The sequence below is a fragment of the Lactuca sativa genome, chromosome 9 (assembly GCF_002870075.4).
Source record: "Lactuca sativa cultivar Salinas chromosome 9, Lsat_Salinas_v11, whole genome shotgun sequence".
Taxonomy (NCBI): Eukaryota; Viridiplantae; Streptophyta; class Magnoliopsida; order Asterales; family Asteraceae; genus Lactuca; species Lactuca sativa.
This window is the reverse complement of record NC_056631.2, coordinates 208971118-208990058: the sequence shown is the minus strand read 5'-3', so window position 1 is coordinate 208990058 and position 18941 is coordinate 208971118.

The window sequence follows — 18941 nt, the reverse complement described above, 5'->3', positions numbered from 1 at the left end:
TTCTCACGATGTTGTTGATCATATGTTTCGTGGTTAAACAGCTTGTTGAGAGATTGAGTGAGAGACGACTTGAAACTGATGAATTTATGCGCTATTAAAAGGTTAATTGGTGGGGTCTAGTTTATGTTATTGCTGATGTGGGATACACCGGTAGAAATATTGTAAAGGAATTAGGAATGTAGTTGATTAGATCGTGAACAATAACATTACAAGAAATACATCCTTTAGCGGTGACACCAATGGCGGCGACATTGATCTTTGGCTGCGACTAATGAAATAGTCGCCGCTAAATACCAATGTCGCCGCTATTGGTGTCGCGGCTAAAGGCCGAATGATACGGATCCACTCTTTGACGTTATGGTAGATACAAATCCTCCGATCGTGGTTATAATCCAATGGCTAAGGTGCTTGTGGAAGGGATAAAGGAAATACTGGCGACTTTTGTCGCCGCCGAAGACCTAAAATAGTCGCCGCTAAAGATAGAAAAATAAAAAATGACGCGGTAATAATTACCTCTTGATAGTCGCTGCTATTGAAAATTGTCGCCGCTAAGGCCTAAGGTGTCGCCGCTAAAGGTCGACACACTTAACCCTAGAAACGTCGATCTTTTCCCATTCTATCTTCTGTTTCACTGCAAATCCCGTTTCATTCTCTCATTTGCATCTCTTCCTTCGCCACTTTCATCGATTAGAGTGGGATATTGTCATATTTATCAATTTTGGGTGAAGATACCATCGGGAGACAAGGATTTTCCAGTGACGACCAAGCTTTTTCCGGTGATACCAAGGTTTTCTCGGCGACACCAACGTTTTTCCGGCGAAACCAAGCTTTTTCGACAACAAAGAAGCATTTTCCAAGACAATTTTTGGTCCTTTTTCTCTTGTAACATTGATTTTAAGCTTATTAGAGTGATTAATTGCAAAAAAAAAAAAAAAAAAAAATTCAATTTCAGTTTTGTTGATTATGTTCCAGACCACCACCCGCCCCTACCGCCACCATTGGACCACCACAGGCTCTATTATTTCTATTTATTGTGAAATATTAGTTGAATTGCAAAATATATGTAGTTGTATCAATTATTTGAAAATTGTCATATGTATGTGTGATTATATGTAAATTTGGTGTGTATAAGTCAATGTATGTGTGTTTGATGTATATGTGGTATATGAGTATTTGGTAGAAGTATGATGTTATTATCTATATATGTGAAATTATGAGTATCTGGAATAAGTAGGATGCTATTATATGTGTATATGAATTTATGTATCTTTGTTGTATATGTGGTATATGAATATGAAATTTGTGTATTTTGTATAAATAGGATGTTATTATGGGTGTATGTGAAAGTATTAGTATTTGGTGTATATGTGGTATATGTATGTGAAAGTATGCTTATATATATATATATATATATATATATATATATATATATATATATATATATATATATATATATATATATATATATATATATAATTGTGTATTTAATTTTTATTTATTGTGTATTTAATTGTGTTTGAAGAACGTAAATTGTATAAAATTGATAATGCATTTTATGATGTGATACATTAAGTTCAGTAAGGAAAAAATGATTCTGATCCCACATCATAGGATTACAAAATATTATAATGAAAGTTTGTCTTAAAAAATTAAAACTTCACCGTGTTTTTAATAATGAGTTATTTATGTCGCTTGATATGTCGATTCCTTCTTCTGTTTAAGCATCCCACAAATTGGCAATCATGCACCATTATTTGCTATTATAAGTTAATGTTAAAATTTTCAGTTGTTATGTGTTTACCGGCGACAATTTGACCTTTTAGTGGCGACTTTTATAGCCACTAGCCCACTAATTATCTTTTTCCTTGTAGTGCAAGTAAAAAAAAATGAAGTTGTAGTGTAGTTTGATTAATGTGGGAATTGAAAAATGGATGTTAAGGTTTCCTTGGTTAATTAGGATAGCATGACGATGAAAAGGTTTGGATGTGGAACTTATGTAGAAAGAAATGTTATAGTTAAGAGTGTATGGAAGAATGACGAGTGCATGAGAAGGGCTAGGAGAATTCAAGTTGCTGATTATTTAGGCTTGTGTGGTTGTGCCGATGTATGTTTAGTGTGTATGGAGGCTAAGAGGGTGAAGATTTAGTATTTTATTCCATGTGGGATGGTTGTTCTAAGCTCTTGGTTCAACAAATATAGGGTTTTTAACAGTAATTTTGGTTATACTTCTTGTAAATTTTGGCTATGATAACAATAGAGTAGACAATTTTTTTTTGTAGATAATCTATTTTATTTTCTGCATTAAACTTGAATAACATCAATCGAGGCATTGGGAAGTTAGATATTATTAAACAGGGGCGGATCCATAAACTTTCGTCAGGGGTAGCATAAGTCTATGTATACAAAGGATCTCATTACTTTGAAGTCAACAATAAACAACTAAAACCCAAACAAACTTTGAAATTAAAGCCCACACAATGTTTTTGTACTAGGAATGCCTATAAAATATATTTTTACATTCTATCTCACTATATAACAAAATTAAAGCCTTTTGAATGCATTAAAACTTTGCAATACCACCTTTTAATGACTGAATTTAAAATAATAGATTTACTTTAAATTCCCAATACACAATTTAAGCTCTCCAGGACTGTCTATTCTTTAAGCATGGAGGCCATGATACCATCAGAAGCACAAAAACATGTATTTTTTTTAAACAAGATACCATAAGTTAACTTTTTGGAGGTCTATGGGAAATGAAACAAAACCCAGTAAGATGTAAAATGTACCTTTATTGGGCTTCTATGGAACCAATATGTAGAAAATGAAATCCCAAATTGGTGCTTGGATAGTGGTTTGTTAATTATTACTACTTGTCTCCAAATATGTCATAATCTTGATCAAACAGGTGTCAATCGATTTCATGTGTTGCTATCAGCAACATTGTCAATTTCCAGCTAGATACATTTGATTAGCGGGATAGGAAAACATGTGTCAGAGTGGTCAACATATATGGTCCAGGATTACAGCTAACTAATGCAATCAAAATTATTAAGGAATGACTCTCTGAAGTTGATCTTAGGTAGCTTTGCCATTTTTGTTGCTCATTTGTCACCCTGATCCATGAAACAATTTTTTTTGAGGCTTTTTAGGCATTGTTTCCTTCTCGGTATGAGGAATCTGTCAAACCAAACACAAAGTCGATGAAGAAGAAGTTATTGCATCTGTTGAAGAATCTGGTTACCAGAGGAGTAATTATCTGAAAAATTCTCAACATGATGAAGAAGAAGAAGAGGATCATTACATTGAAAATGTTGTACACTTGTAAATTGGAATTAAAGAATTTTTTGATGAATTTGAAAATGGATTGGATATGGAAAGCTATGTGTGTTTGGGTTAATGTAAATGAGGTGATCAGAGACCTTCTATTGTTAAAAGAGAAGTGAAACTAATTTTGTAAGTTTATGGAGAAGCATTATCATGATTCATGCATGTCACGGAAACAATTATTAGGTGGAAAAATGAAATAGTATAGAAATATTAGCTTGTGTGTACTTGTAAAATAGATTTGGAAATTCTTGTGCATGAATATGCATTGCGTAAAAGGAAATTAGAAAGAAATCATTTTGGGCAATAAAGCTTATTGGACTCAAGCAGGATGAGTACAATGAGAAAGCTAAAGTCGTCACTGTCACTGAGAGGCTTTTGTTAGTAATATTGAATGCATTAGAAATTTGCAACCCCTGACCATACATGTTTGCAACCATTGACCATACATGTTAGACTACACTGTCCCATGGTTTTCATCTAGCGGAGGATGTGATGTGTCTCATGGGAGATTGATAATTTCATTGACTATGATACACAAACACATACACGATAAAAGATTTATATCAAATTATGGGTTGATCAAGAGTATGATTAAATTTTTTTCATGGATGGTATAATAGTAATAAAAATACGATAAACAAAGACCATATTGTGCTTCAATTTGCAACAACGTGTCTTCTTTGTAGCCTAAAAAAAGTATAGATAAATACTTCAAGAAGAACAAAATAACGACTTATGTTTTTATGTCTAAATATACATGTTAATTACCATTTTATTTAAAGGAACAGTCATTGCATTATACATTATTTAGTTGTTCAAATTAAAGGTTTGTATAAAAGGTGGTATCCAATAACATGTTCACACTTGTTTTGGAACTATAAGAGGGATAATGGTATTGGCAACGTATTGGTATAAAATGTAAGTTGTTCGGGACTTTGAAACTCAAATTGTATTTTTTTTCCCAGAAGACCGGAAATGTTGCTTTGTAAGAGAAAGGAGAGAGGAAGAGGGAATATAAATTGCTTTACCTTTTGTCTTTCATGTACCATGATAAATTCAACAATTGTTATTTGGATAATTTCATTCTTTTCTCATTCATGCAAAATATATATACTCAATTAGAGATGGTCCTTGGCATTTTAAGGACCGAAAGAGAATGCTTTAGCTGTGAGAGACACAATGGCCTGAAGTAGATTTTTGGATATTTCGTAAGCTTGTCCCGTCAACATAATCTACAACATATGAGTATGTATTTTTACCACGTGTTATAGATATATACAAATGGATACATTCCATAGTCCATTGTATCAGGTACATATTTAAGTATATGCTTGAGAGACAAAAAGTATGGATCTTGTGGATCATGCATGAAAATAAAATTTGTTGAATCACATATGTGATGGCCTACAAAATAAACATGAGGTATTGGAGTGCGCTGTGTAAAACTTCTATATAGAGAGTTTAATCCATGATAATTAAAATGAACTCATCTAGCTTGGCGGATGTGTCGGTCGTGGTCGGAGTTGCATTGTAGTTTAACGTAGCAGCACTAGAAAGGATCTATTTTTCTTGTGATAGAAACAAGCCCTTCTAGTCGGTAAAAACCAAAATACTTAAAAAATACTAAATAGTTAAAATCTCCAATGTCAACATGGAAAATTTGATGCCAAGTCTGGTCATGATATGTTAAAAAAAACCATTTGAAGATGTTGTAAACACATTAATGTCATCAACATACAAAAGAATATAAGTTGTATGAGGGCTGCATCAGGATACAAAAAGAGAGGGTTCGCAAGTGTTAGCAAAACCAAGGTTGTATGTATATTGAGAAACTTGATGGCATGATGCTCGAGGGCATGTTTAAGGCCATGAAAAGATTGCTGTACTACGCATATACATAGTCGGACACAAATTTGTTTCTAAATCCACGGGTTGCGATCGAGCATTGTTGACTCTATAAAAAATAAACCTAGCTATAAAAGATTAGTAGGGAATCGGGTCAAATCCATATACATGAAAATTATATGAAGTCTTATATAAATATAAATTAAAACTATGCATTCGTAAAGTAATTAAAAATTAATTATCCCGTTACAAAAAGAAAAAATAAACAACAAAATGTTTTTATCCTAAAAACATAATTACCTGTGTGTGATTTCATATGCAAACTTCATTGAACAGCTTGTTGAGAGATTGACTGAGAGATTCCTACAACGTGATGAATTGGTGCGCTATTTATAGGTTAATTGGCGGGGTTGAGTTTATGTTATTACTGATGTGGGATACACTTATAGAGGTGTTGTAAAGGAATTAGGAATGTGGTTAATTCGTGAGCAACAAGTAAAAGGAGTGAGACAAGGGAATAAAAGAAAGTTGGTGTGGTAGTCTTGTTTGATTAACGTGGGAATTAACAAATGGATGTTAAGGTTTCCTTGGTTAATTAGGATTGCGTGACTATGCGATGGTGTGGACGTGGAACTTACGGAGAAAAAACCTTTAGAGTTAATAGTGTATGGAAAAATAATGTGTGGGAAGGGCTACCTAGGAGAATACTTGATGGAGTATTTAGGCCTTTAGGCTGGTATCGATGTGGGTTTAGTGTGTATGGAGGCTAAGAGGGTGCACATTTAATATTTTATTCTATGTGGGATGGTTGTAATTCCAAGATCTTGGTTAAATTAATATTTGGTTTTCTATGGTATTTTTGGTTCAACAACCATGTAATTTTCTGCTATGATAACAACAGAGTAGACAGAAACATTTATCACAAAAGTTGTAGATAATCTTTTTTATATTCTGCATCAACTTGAATCAAATCACTACAAGGATCGAGCCCTATGCAGACGACAATTAGGGACCCGGTACCGACGAAATGTCGGCGGTAAAGCTTATACCGACGACATGTCGTCTATAAAAAGTCGTCGGTACAGATCTGTCGGTAAAATTCGAAAATGTCGTCGGGACATGAGTCGTCGGTATAGATAACTAATCCAGAGTCGTCAGTATAGAGTAACTAATCCAGACGATAAGTCATTGGCAAAGGATCATCGGGATTGATTTTCGACGAAATAAGAAAAAAAATTTATTCGGGACCTCTACCGACGACTTGTCGTCGGAAAACGTGAGAACTTATACCGATGACTTGTCGTCGGGAAAAGTCTGTGTAATACCACTGACGATATGTCGTGTGGAAATGTGAAAACCGTTTTAATGTTACGAAGTTGTACCGACGACATGTCGTTGGTATAGCCTGGTTTTTTTTTCACAGATTTTTTTTATATACCAAATCTGTCTCTTAAAACAAATCCAAAATAGATATTTGTAGAATATTATAAATATAACATAACATAACATACCATTAAAATCCAAAAACACTTAATAAATCTAACATACCATTAAAATCCAAAAACACTTAATAAACCTAACATACCATTCAAATTCTACTACATACCATATCATTCATATTCTACTACATAACCAAAAAAGCAAGTTTTTAACAAACATTGTTGTCACTATCGTTCTAGTTCTCCTCCTCATCATCATCATCGTCATCACCACCATCACCATCACCATCATCATCATCATCATCTCCGTGTTCATTGGATGTTTCAAGGTTATTTTGTGAACAATTCTGGCATTGGTTGTGGTTGGAAGTTTGGAATAACGGACGCAAAAGTGTTATTAAACATTTGGTTCATTTGTAGCATTTGTTGTTGCATGATTTGAATTTGTTGGGATAATACAGCAACTTGGGGATTATATGAAGATTGGGATGTGGAAGCTTGGGAACGTTTTGTATGTTCATTTGGAAATAAAATATTGTTGATGCTTGGTTTCCTTCCAATTCCGCGTATATGTCTACGTCTCTCACTCAGGGCAGGAGCGAGACATTGTTCTTTATTTAACTTTTCGTTCTCCCAAAGCTCTGACTGCATCAACATCTTCTCTTGTTGAATGTTTTCCTAAAATAAAGAAAACAATAAAAATACATTAATTAAAAAAATAACTAAATTTATACACTAAAATATTAATAATATACCTTAAACTAACTATAATAATAATAATAACATATTTATCAAACACTTATTAAGTTCGTTTATTACTTACCCAAACTACTTTTGCTTGCGGTGTACACCAACTGTAACGACCCAATAATCATGACTAAAAATTTCTTTTAAAACATTACTAAAAATGGATTTATAAACAACGTATCATAAGTCAAACATAACTTTTGAGTATTAATTTCAAAACATAATAGCATTATCAGAGTCAAACATTCCCAGGCTAACTGACTATGGTGTGTGCTCTGCAATCTTCCCGAGCTCCTCTTTTGAAAACCGAGTACCTGAAACCAAAACTGAAAACCGTAAGCACGAAGCTTAGTGAGCTCCCCCAATCTACCACATATCGCACAAAAACATATAAAGAACATATTGGGCCTTGCCCACTGCATCGGACCGAAGTCCGGACTAACGGGGCCTTGCCCCCTACATCGAACCGAAGTCCGAAGCTGACATCAGACCGAAGTCTGAAGCTAACTGACTGGGGCCTTGCCCCCTCCATCGGACCGAAGTCTGAAGCTGACTATCTGGGACCTTGTCCCCTCCATCGAACCGAAGTCCGAAGCTGACATCGGACCGAAGTTCGAAGCTAACTGACTGGGGCCTTGCCCCCTCCTTCGGACCAAAGTCCGAAGCTGACTGTCTGGGACCTTGTCCCCTCCATCGGACCGAAGTCCGAAGCTGACATCGGACCGAAGTCCGAAGCTAACTGTCTGGGACCTTGTCCCCTCCATCGGACCGAAGTCCGAAGCTAACTGAACACAGCATATCATAACATATCAACTGGCATAAACTCACATATACTGCATACTACATCGGGCCGTAGCCCGGAACACATAACACATAAATCCTGTTTGAGCCACGAAGGCATCAAACATACTAACTACTGTATCAGATCAACATCCGAAACTACTGCTAGCTAAACGGGCCGGCATTGTGGCCTTAGACCCATTCCTACTGGAAGGAAACTCACCTGAACTGCTGAGCCCTGCTGATAAACCTCTGGCTGCTACTCGAAAATCCCCTGAACCGCTGCTCCTCCAGCTCTCCGAGCTATCAATAAACATATAACACTTAGTCTGACAGTCAACTAAGTCAACTCTGGTCAAAGTCAACCTTCCAGGTCAACCCTACTCGTCGAGTCTTCCTAAAGACTCGCCGAGTTCATAAGCTCAGGGTCTTTCTTATTCGCGACCCGACTCGCCGAGTCAGTCTATGACTCGCCGAGTCCAAGTAGCTCCAAGTCTTGTCCTGTCCAACTCACTGAGTCACCACCCGACTCACTGATTAGAGTCTCAACTCGAAGGGTTTGAGGTTTCACGATCTGACTCGCCGAGTCCACTAATAGACTCGCCGAGTCCAAGGCAATCTTCAACCAACTCGTCGAGTTGTTCATCCAACTCGCCGAGTCCATGCCTAACTTCAACCGACTCGACGAGCTATTCATCCTACTCGTCAAGTTCCTCCTCATCTTCAAGCTACTCGCCGAGTCCACTCGAAGGACTCGCCGAGTCTATCCAGTCTTCAATCCATGCAGTGGCTTTTCGAGCCAAACAGAACTTCCAACTCATAGATCCATACTTCTAGGGTCTATTCTCCACGTAAAGTGGCAAAATTTACGTGTAGATTGAGAGATCTATGCTCAAAACACACTAAACTAGGGTTTATGGCAAACATGCTTCTTCAGCATACCAAGGGCTGATACTTTAGGGGATTCAAGACCAAAACCAACATGGATCTGAGGTAGCAACCTCAGAGCTGAACCTCCAACTCGAATTGGTTACAAATCATACCAATAATGACCAAAACTCACACATAAGAATAGATCTAGATGCACAGGGAGTCCAATCAACAGCTTATTACCTCCAATTGATCTGAAATGTCTTCTCAATCTCGGATCTACAGTCCCTTCTTGCACTTCCAAGGCTTTTCTTCCTTCTCCAAGCTTATAGTGCTCTCTTCAATGCAAGATCTAGCTCAAAAACGGATATGACGGCTAGGGTTGATGTTCTGGGGGGTAAAGAGGCACTAAAGGAACCCTAGGAAAGAGAATGAGACGCTTAAATAGGCTCCAAGTCCCGGGTTTAGGGTTTTCCTCGTTCAGACCCAACTCATCGAGTCTCCTTGGCCGACTCGCTGAGTCGGTCGCTAACACCTCAACCCGGATCCCGCTCGGACTCGCCGAGTCCCTCCTTGGACTCGCCGAGTCTCTCCTTAAAATTGAGGTCTTCTTTCTTTTCTTGACTTTCCAAACTTTGGGGTGTTACAACTCTCCCCCACTTAAACTAAACTTCGTCCTCGAAGTTTGCTATGATCAACTGCCTGCGAACTGCCTCCAACTCTCTGTCTGGAAAATCCATCACCCTTTTGCCCATCACTCCGGCCACTCACAGTGCCGATTACTACCGATAGAACATATTGAATCCTTCTCTTTCCATAATTTCCTCAACGTTACTTCCTCCGACTGAAAATCCTGTTGCCTCCCATCCGCCTACCGGATGTACTGAGACTACTCTGGTCTAACCAATCTCCCTATATCTGAGTTACCGGACTCCCCACCAGTCACTACACTCCATCGCAAACTCCTAGTCTCTTCCAGCGACTCCTGAAGATACTTCGATTATCTATAACTGTTCTATCCATCCTGCCGCTCATACTGAAACGATGCTGCTGGAACCAGCTTGCTTTTATCCCACCTGATTACTCATCTCCTACTTACTCGAGCCTTCCCTCCTGAATGAAAAGCTACCTGCTTAGCTATCCTTACAGATCACTTACACTTGGCAGAAAGCTCAACTGATCCTGATGAGAGGGACTTGCCATTTCCAAATCAACCAACTATACCGTCGGCACTTGCATTCCAACACAAATACAATACTAACCCAAAACCCTGAAACCTTCCAAACACTGAACTACCTGAAATACTGAACCTGCCTGAAACGCTGAACCGACTGAAACGCTGAACGGCCTGAAACACTGAGCTGCCTGAAACACTAAGCTGCCTGAAACACTGAACTGACTGAAACGCTGAGCTGCCTGAAACACTGAACTGACTGAAACATTGAGCTGCCTGAAACACTGAACTGGCTGAAACACTGAGCTGCCTGAAACACTGAACTGGCTGAAACACTGAGCTGCCTGAAACACTGAACTGGCTGAAACACTGAGCTGCCTGAAACACTGAACTGACTGAAACATTGAACTCCAACCCAACTGTGGAGTCAAGGGACTCCTCACTTAGTCGCTTCCACGACTTCTGAACGAAATCTTCCTCTAGGACTAGTTTCCACTAGTTATCCTGTCACTGTGGCTCTAGCAACCTTCCGATCCAACCGATCGGGTCCATACGTCACATCCTGACATCATCAATTCCACGACTAACAACATGATGGCTCCCAGACTGACGGTAGTCCGCAACATACCCGAACCCCAACGGTCCACTGCTACTCTGATCTCATAACTGATGTGACGATCTATAGCCAAAATTGCTGACTTAGCCATAACTGATCCAATTGGGATATCCGAAATCTAACCCGTGGATCCCCATATCCTCACTGCTACACCCGAACTGGTGGGTACAACTGCTTTCCCGCGTCTAACACGCGCTCATGCTACCTACCAATCTGATAAAAGGCTGCGACTACGCTCGCGGACTTACAACTCTCTAATATTATCTGGCTGCTAGTGGATGCTACGGCTACCCCCGCAGACTTACAACACCACTACTACTATCTGACTGCTAGTGAATGCTACGACTACCCCCGCAGACTTACAACACTACTACTGCCATCTGATTGCTAGTGAATGCTACAGCTACCCCCGCAGACTTACAACACTACCACTATCTCGAGAATATCCTGACTATCCCTAGTCCCGCTAGTGATTCCTCATCCCGATTTCTAAAAAAAACAGTCCTTAGACTTTGAATTCTGCATCATCCTCGACATCTCATATCCTTAATATACTTAGCGCTTCGTCGAGGAATCCTTCGGCTTGGTTCCCAAACCTACCGTCTACTAATCCGGATACAAGAAGCTATTGTTGGGAAGTTTCCAACCTCCCAACTCCTGAATCTACGCAACCTGCATGCTGCCTCAGACACTGGCTACTAATATGAAAACATCTCTTGTTACCCGTTCTCAGGATCTTCATTCCGACTCTCATGCGTCCGACAGGTGGTCCTCCAATCTTGGATTCCCAACCAGCTTCTAACCATCTCGATTACATGAACTAACTGCTGGGAAAAGTTCTCGAACTCCTAATTCTGAACTTCTCAATCCATCCATCACTGTGCTACTACCATTTCTTCTTAGAGGCCGCGCACTCATTCTGAGTCTACGAGACTCTTATCCATATATACCCGGAGGGTTCTCCCCCACTTCGATCCTGCTTACCCCTTGCTGCTTCACACTCAAAAGAGATCCCGATCTTTGCTGCCATTCCATAATCATTCTGCTAAGGAACCCAAGCCTGCCATAGCTAGGGATCTAACCAATCCATCCCAACACTAACCACTCCGAACTAGCGAAACGAACTAAATCTCTCCCAACCACGCTACAGTTACTGCATCCTCCGAAACCTTCTTCATAAGAGCACATCCCCTAACTACCAACCAATTTTCCGAGGTATGCAAATGGCATATAACATAATCACAAACAAGCCACACTAACACCACACATAAGTTTATTGACATCAATGCAGCAACGTAGCAATAATGTTGTGAATAATAAAATAGAAGGAAAAGAATCATACCTGCAACCTGCTCTGAAGGATCCTCAAATCCCTCTGACTTTCGAACTCTACTATGACAATGAGGCTGTCCCAACCGCTGAACGGGGCAGTTCACCCTAACATGGCCAGGCTGATGACAACGATGGCATAACTCTACTTCTACTGTGCATTCTTGACGTTTGTGACCCTTCCATCCGCATCTGCCGCACTTAGACTTGCTGCGCACGCCAGCCCGTGCTCCCTTCTCCCTCGTGCAACCATCTCGACCTTGCGGGCCCCTGGCACCCACTACGACAGTGTCCAACTGTCCATCTTGCCGAACTAGACCGGAAGACCGCTTCCTCTTCCTAAGCTGACTATCCGAGCCAATCTCCCGTTCATTGGTCATGGTGACCATTTCACCCATTGCCTGGACAGCTGAGGTCCGCCTTTCAATCCCGTCGACCACTCTATCGGTGATACGCCCAATGGTGTTTGGTAACTCTTCCTGGAGAGCTCGCGAAACCTCTACAGCAATCCAATCCTGCAGGGAACCCTCTTGGGGGTAAGGTGGACCACTCACTCCCGCCCCCGGATGACAAGTGCTAAAAATGGGACTCCCCTCCCTGATGGATCCCTGGGATCCATGAGAATCAGGCTCTAGATGAGCCCCAAACTGTCCTGAAACTGCCCCGGCCCCTAAGGCCTTAAGTCGGTTGTCCATAAGCTCCATGATGGCCTCTCTAACTGAACCAAAAATCACTGGAGTCTGATCAATGATGCTGCGCACAATCTCTGCGGAAATGAAATCCCTCATCTTATCATCAAGCTGCTCGGCTCCAAAACCCGAGCCAGACCCCTCCTCGACGCCTGAACTGCTAACTGGTAGCTCGCGCAATGTCACCATGCTGAAAATATAACAAAATCCTGATCAATTTACACACTACTGCTGAGGGATTTCTCACTCACTACACCATTCCCTGGTTTCGTCTTGGCCCCTCTTGAATCGAGTACGGATCCTTTGCTTTCAGTAGTATGGGCCCCTACTACCTTCCACATCTATCCATACTTTCCTCAAGAGTTACCTCAACTCCACCCAGTCCCCTTTACTCTTCTACTGATCTCTGCTACTCTCATCCTAGGCTTGCCCTAGGGAACCTCTGACTCTACCCACACAGTCCTCAGCTGCTGAAGGCCTCCTAGTAATGCCAATTAGTCACCACCTGAATACCATCACATATAATGAGGCTCGGATAATCCTTCGAGTAAAAGTCTCGTCCCTACAACGGTTGGACTCAGACGAGAGTTGCGCAGTAGGGCCAAATCCAGCACTCTGAGATTATCCAACCCTGATCACATGTGATGTGACGTATTCACCTAATGGCTAACTCCCATCACTCAGAGTCCCACAAAGCACAAAGCAAGCAGCATTCGGATAAAGGAAGCATACTCAGGCAAAACAATTCTCATGACAAGAAACTGCACTAGCATACAATGCTAAGCTCATGCTATCAGGCATAACCTACACAGGCTATCCTACTGCTGTCTACTCAATACTAGCATGCAATTCTCATAAAGCTGAACACATAAAGCAGAAACATAAGGCATCATCCTAGATCCTTAGTCCTATTCTAGCATGCTGTTCTACTGAAGCTGGAACTGAAACTGAAACTGAAACTGATACTGAAACTGATACTGATAATCATAATATAACTTGTATGGGTAAATTGGGAGTACTTACTTGAGCTCGGCTGATTGCATGCACCACACCCTATTCTCTTTTCAAAACTCTTTTTGCTTTTTCTAAAACTCTTTTCTTTACATTTTTCTAAAATTGTTTTCTTTTCTCAAAAATTCTTTTGTAACTACGATTTTTCTTTTGAAAACTATATACCACTTCTTTAGTTTGAGTTTAGACACACTCGGGAGTGCGCCCGAATCCCTCAAACCAAGGCTCTGATACCAACTTGTAACGACCCAAAAATCACGACTAAAAATTTCTTTTAAAACATTACTAAAAATGGATTTATAAACAACGTATCATAAGTCAAACATAACTTTTGAGTATTAATTTCAAAACATAATAGCATTATCAGAGTCAAACATTCCCAGGCTAACTGACTATGGTGTGTGCTCTGCAATCTTCCCGAGCTCCTCTTTTGAAAACCGAGTACCTGAAACCAACACTACAAACCGTAAGCACGAAGCTTAGTGAGCTCCCCCAATCTACCACATATCTCACAAAAACATATAAAGCACATATTGGGCCTTGCCCACTGCATCGGACCGAAGTCCGGACTAACGGGCCTTGCCCCCTACATCGAACCGAAGTCTGAATCTGACATCGGACCGAAGTCCAAAGCTAACTGAATGGGGCCATGCCCCCTCCATCGGACCGAAGTCCGAAGCTGACTATTTGGGACCTTGTCCCCTCCATCGGACCGAAGTCCAAAGCTGACATCGGACCGAAGTCCGAAGCTAACTGACTGGGGCCTTGCCCCCTCCTTCAGACCGAAGTCCGAAGCTGACTGTCTGGGACCTTGTCCCCTCCATCGGACCGAAGTCCGAAGCTGACATCGGACCGAAGTCCGAAGCTAACTGTCTGGGACCTTGTCCCCTCCATCGGACCGAAGTCCGAAGCTAACTGAACACAGCATATCATAACATATCAACTGGCATAAACTCACATATACTGCATACTACATCGGGCCGTAGCCCGGAACACATAACACATAAATCCTGTTTGAGCCACGAAGGCATCAAACATACTAACTACTGTATCAGATCAACATCCGAAACTACTGCTAGCTAAACGGGCCGGCATTGTGGCCTTAGACCCATTCCTACTGGAAGGAAACTCACCTGAACTGCTGAGCCCTGCTGATAAACCTCTGGCTGCTACTCGAAAATCCCCTGAACCGCTGCTCCTCCAGCTCTCCGAGCTATCAATAAACATATAACACTTAGTCTGACAGTCAACTAAGTCAACTCTGGTCAAAGTCAACCTTCCAGGTCAACCCTACTCGTCGAGTCTTCCTAAAGACTCGCCGAGTTCATAAGCTCAGGGTCTTTCTTATTCGCGACCCGACTCGCCGAGTCAGTCTATGACTCGCCGAGTCCAAGTAGCTCCAAGTCTTGTCCTGTCCAACTCACTGAGTCACCACCCGACTCACTGATTAGAGTCTCAACTCGAAGGGTTTGAGGTTTCACGATCTGACTCGCCGAGTCCACTAATAGACTCGCCGAGTCCACTAATAGACTCGCCGAGTCCAAGGCAATCTTCAACCAACTCGTCGAGTTGTTCATCCAACTCGCCGAGTCCATGCCTAACTTCAACCGACTCGACGAGCTATTCATCCTACTCGTCAAGTTCCTCCTCATCTTCAAGCTACTCGCCGAGTCCACTCGAAGGACTCGCCGAGTCTATCCAGTCTTCAATCCATGCAGTGGCTTTTCGAGCCAAACAGAACTTCCAACTCATAGATCCATACTTCTAGGGTCTATTCTCCACGTAAAGTGGCAAACTTTATGTGTAGATTGAGAGATCTATGCTCAAAACACACTAAACTAGGGTTTATGGCAAACATGCTTCTTCAGCATACCAAGGGCTGATACTTTAGGGGATTCAAGACCAAAACCAACATGGATCTGAGGTAGCAACCTCAGAGCTGAACCTCCAACTCGAATTGGTTACAAATCATACCAATAATGACCAAAACTCACACATAAGAATAGATCTAGATGCAAAGGGAGTCCAATCAACAGCTTATTACCTCCAATTGATCTGAAATGTCTTCTCAATCTCGGATCTACAGTCCCTTCTTGCACTTCCAAGGCTTTTCTTCCTTCTCCAAGCTTATAGTGCTCTCTTCAATGCAAGATCTAGCTCAAAAACGGATATGACGACTAGGGTTGATGTTCTGGGGGGTAAAGAGGCACTAAAGGAACCCTAGGAAAGAGAATGAGACGCTTAAATAGGCTCCAAGTCCCGGGTTTAGGGTTTTCCTCGTTCAGACCCAACTCGTCGAGTCTCCTTGGCCGACTCGCCGAGTCGGTCGCTAACACCTCAACCCGGATCCCGCTCGGACTCGCCGAGTCCCTCCTTGGACTCGCCGAGTCTCTCCTTAAAATTGAGGTCTTCTTTCTTTTCTTGACTTTCCAAACTTTGGGGTGTTACACCAACCCCGACTTTCTTTAAATCGCATATGTCTCCAACCATCGATATGTTGCGGGTCTTCTCCTTTTTCTGTCTATAATAAGTCAAAAACAATTAGTATATTTATATAAGTGTTAAAAAAATTTATAAAGTACAAATAAATTTAATTACCTCCTCACGTCGTTTGTCTGCATCTGTTCTACTTCCATGAGAACTCGTAATTTGAAGTTTGGACCTGCTTTCTTTACATTTTTTGCACTACTTCCTATAACCCTCATCCAAAAAAAGAAGATTAATCATATTATCCCAAGCTTCGCCGTCGATATCCTCCGGTGGACATTGTGTAGCACCTTCAACATCATTATACCCACCAACACTATCAAAATAATTTTTCACTTCATGTTTGTGTTCTTTATAAGCTCTTTGATAGTCACTCTGTACAGTCGCTTGAATAGCTTCCCACATATTTGTACCTCAATACATATGAAGATTAAAATATGTCTGCAATAAAAAAAACAAAATTAATTAGTAAAAAAATATTTAAAAAGTATAAAATTTCCACATAAAAGGTATTTTTTTTTACTTACTTCAATCTTAGGATACATAGCTTCATAGTAATGGAAAGGAACACCTCTCCAAGTCCTATAATGGAGTGGTACATGATCTGCCACAAAGTTTGAGATAAACCTTGTCAACATTTTGCCATTTGTATTTATGAATCTATAGGTCCCCCCTCTGATATCAATATCCACAGGTAAAGGTTGGCCGCTGTGCTTGAACTCTTTTCACATATTTAAGCATCTTCCTTTTCCACGTCGACGCATCGGGTTTGCTACGTTGACACATAGAACTAAAAATTTAGAAATTTAAAGCTTTAAAAATATATCCAATATATTTATGAATTTCATGTAACTTACAAGATTGACAACCCGTCGGTATCTTGCCTGCACGCTTATGTGGAGGTCGTTCCCCGCCGTCTCCTCCATGCCCCCTCGCAACATGTGTAGCCATCTGTTTAATAAATATCAGAAAATATACTAAACATAATTAAAAAACTAATAAACAATTTTAAGCAATCAAAATGTATTACAACCGTAACATACTATCAATCAAAATCATCACTAGAACAATATACATGTACAACATCATCATTAATAAATTCGTCATCATTTATTAAATCGTCATCATTATCTGAAGAGTACGTATCACCACCATCATCGTCATCATTAAAAAAACTATCATCGTTTATAGTAGGAGCCACACTTGATTCACCATCGTCATCATTATCTAAAAAGTACATATCATCACTGTCAACGGAGTATGTATCATCATCATCATCACCTAAATTGACAGCCAAGAGAAAATCATTTGATCGAGTGTCATTCACCACATCTATCTCATTAACACCGATACTTAGATGATCCCAAAGTTTTCAATGATGAACATCTTCCACAACTCTCCAGTTATTATTTCGAGTAGCATCTTGTAGATAAAACACTTGTTTAGCTTGAGTGGCTAAGATGTATTGTTGATCGTCATACCATGTTTTACCAACATACCATTCATGACTGGTATCGATAATAGCCATATTATTTTTACTAATTAAATGTACATTACCTAATGACACATTGAACCGTTTACCATGAAAGAGTACAACTGAATAACCATGGTAGAATGGTGTACCGTCTACTCCTAATGTAAGAATGCCACTATTTTGAGTAGTACGTTGGAGATCACGGCTAAGCACAACAAATCGAACACCATTTACTATGCAGGCGGTGTAAGAAGTTGCATCGAACACCATTTACTATGCAGGCGGTGTAAGAACACCATTTACTATGCAGGCGGTGTAAGAAGCACAACAAATCGAACACCATTTACTATTGTTGATCGTCATACCATGTTTTAATTTGGTTTTAATATTAATATTAATTTTATTTTAAAACTAATTAAATTTGATTTTATAATTAATTTGATTTTTTTAAAATTAATATTAATTTGATTTTAAAACTAATTTAATTTGGTTTTACAATTAATTTAATATTTTGTTTTTATTGATTTTTTTAAAATTAATTCACCTTAACTTTATAATTATTTTAAAATTATTAAAAGTATGTTGCTATTAATAACCTAATTAAGCTAAAGTCGTAATGACCAACATCAAGTCACTAACAAAACTAAACACTTTGAAACCATATTAAACACATTACAATACAAATAATAACAAAATACATCAAGTAACTCAAGATAATTAATTTGATTTTGTTTTAAATTAATATTAATTTGATTTTAAAACTAATTTAATTTTGTTTTACAATTAATTTAATATTTTGTTTTTATTGATTTTTCTTAAATTAAATCACCTTTACTTTATAATTATTTTAAAATTACTAAAGTACATTGCAATTAATAACCTAATTAAGCTAAAGTCGTAATGACCAACATCAAGTCACTAACAAAACTAAACACTTTGAAACCATATTAAACACATTACAATACAAACAATAACAAAATATATCAAGTAACTCAAGATAATTAATTTGATTTTGTTTTAAATTAATATTAATTTGATTTTAAAACTAATTTAGTTTGGTTTTACAATTAACTTAATATATTGTTTTTATTGATTTTTTTAAAATTAATTCACCTTTACATTATAATTATTAAAATTACTAAAAGTACGT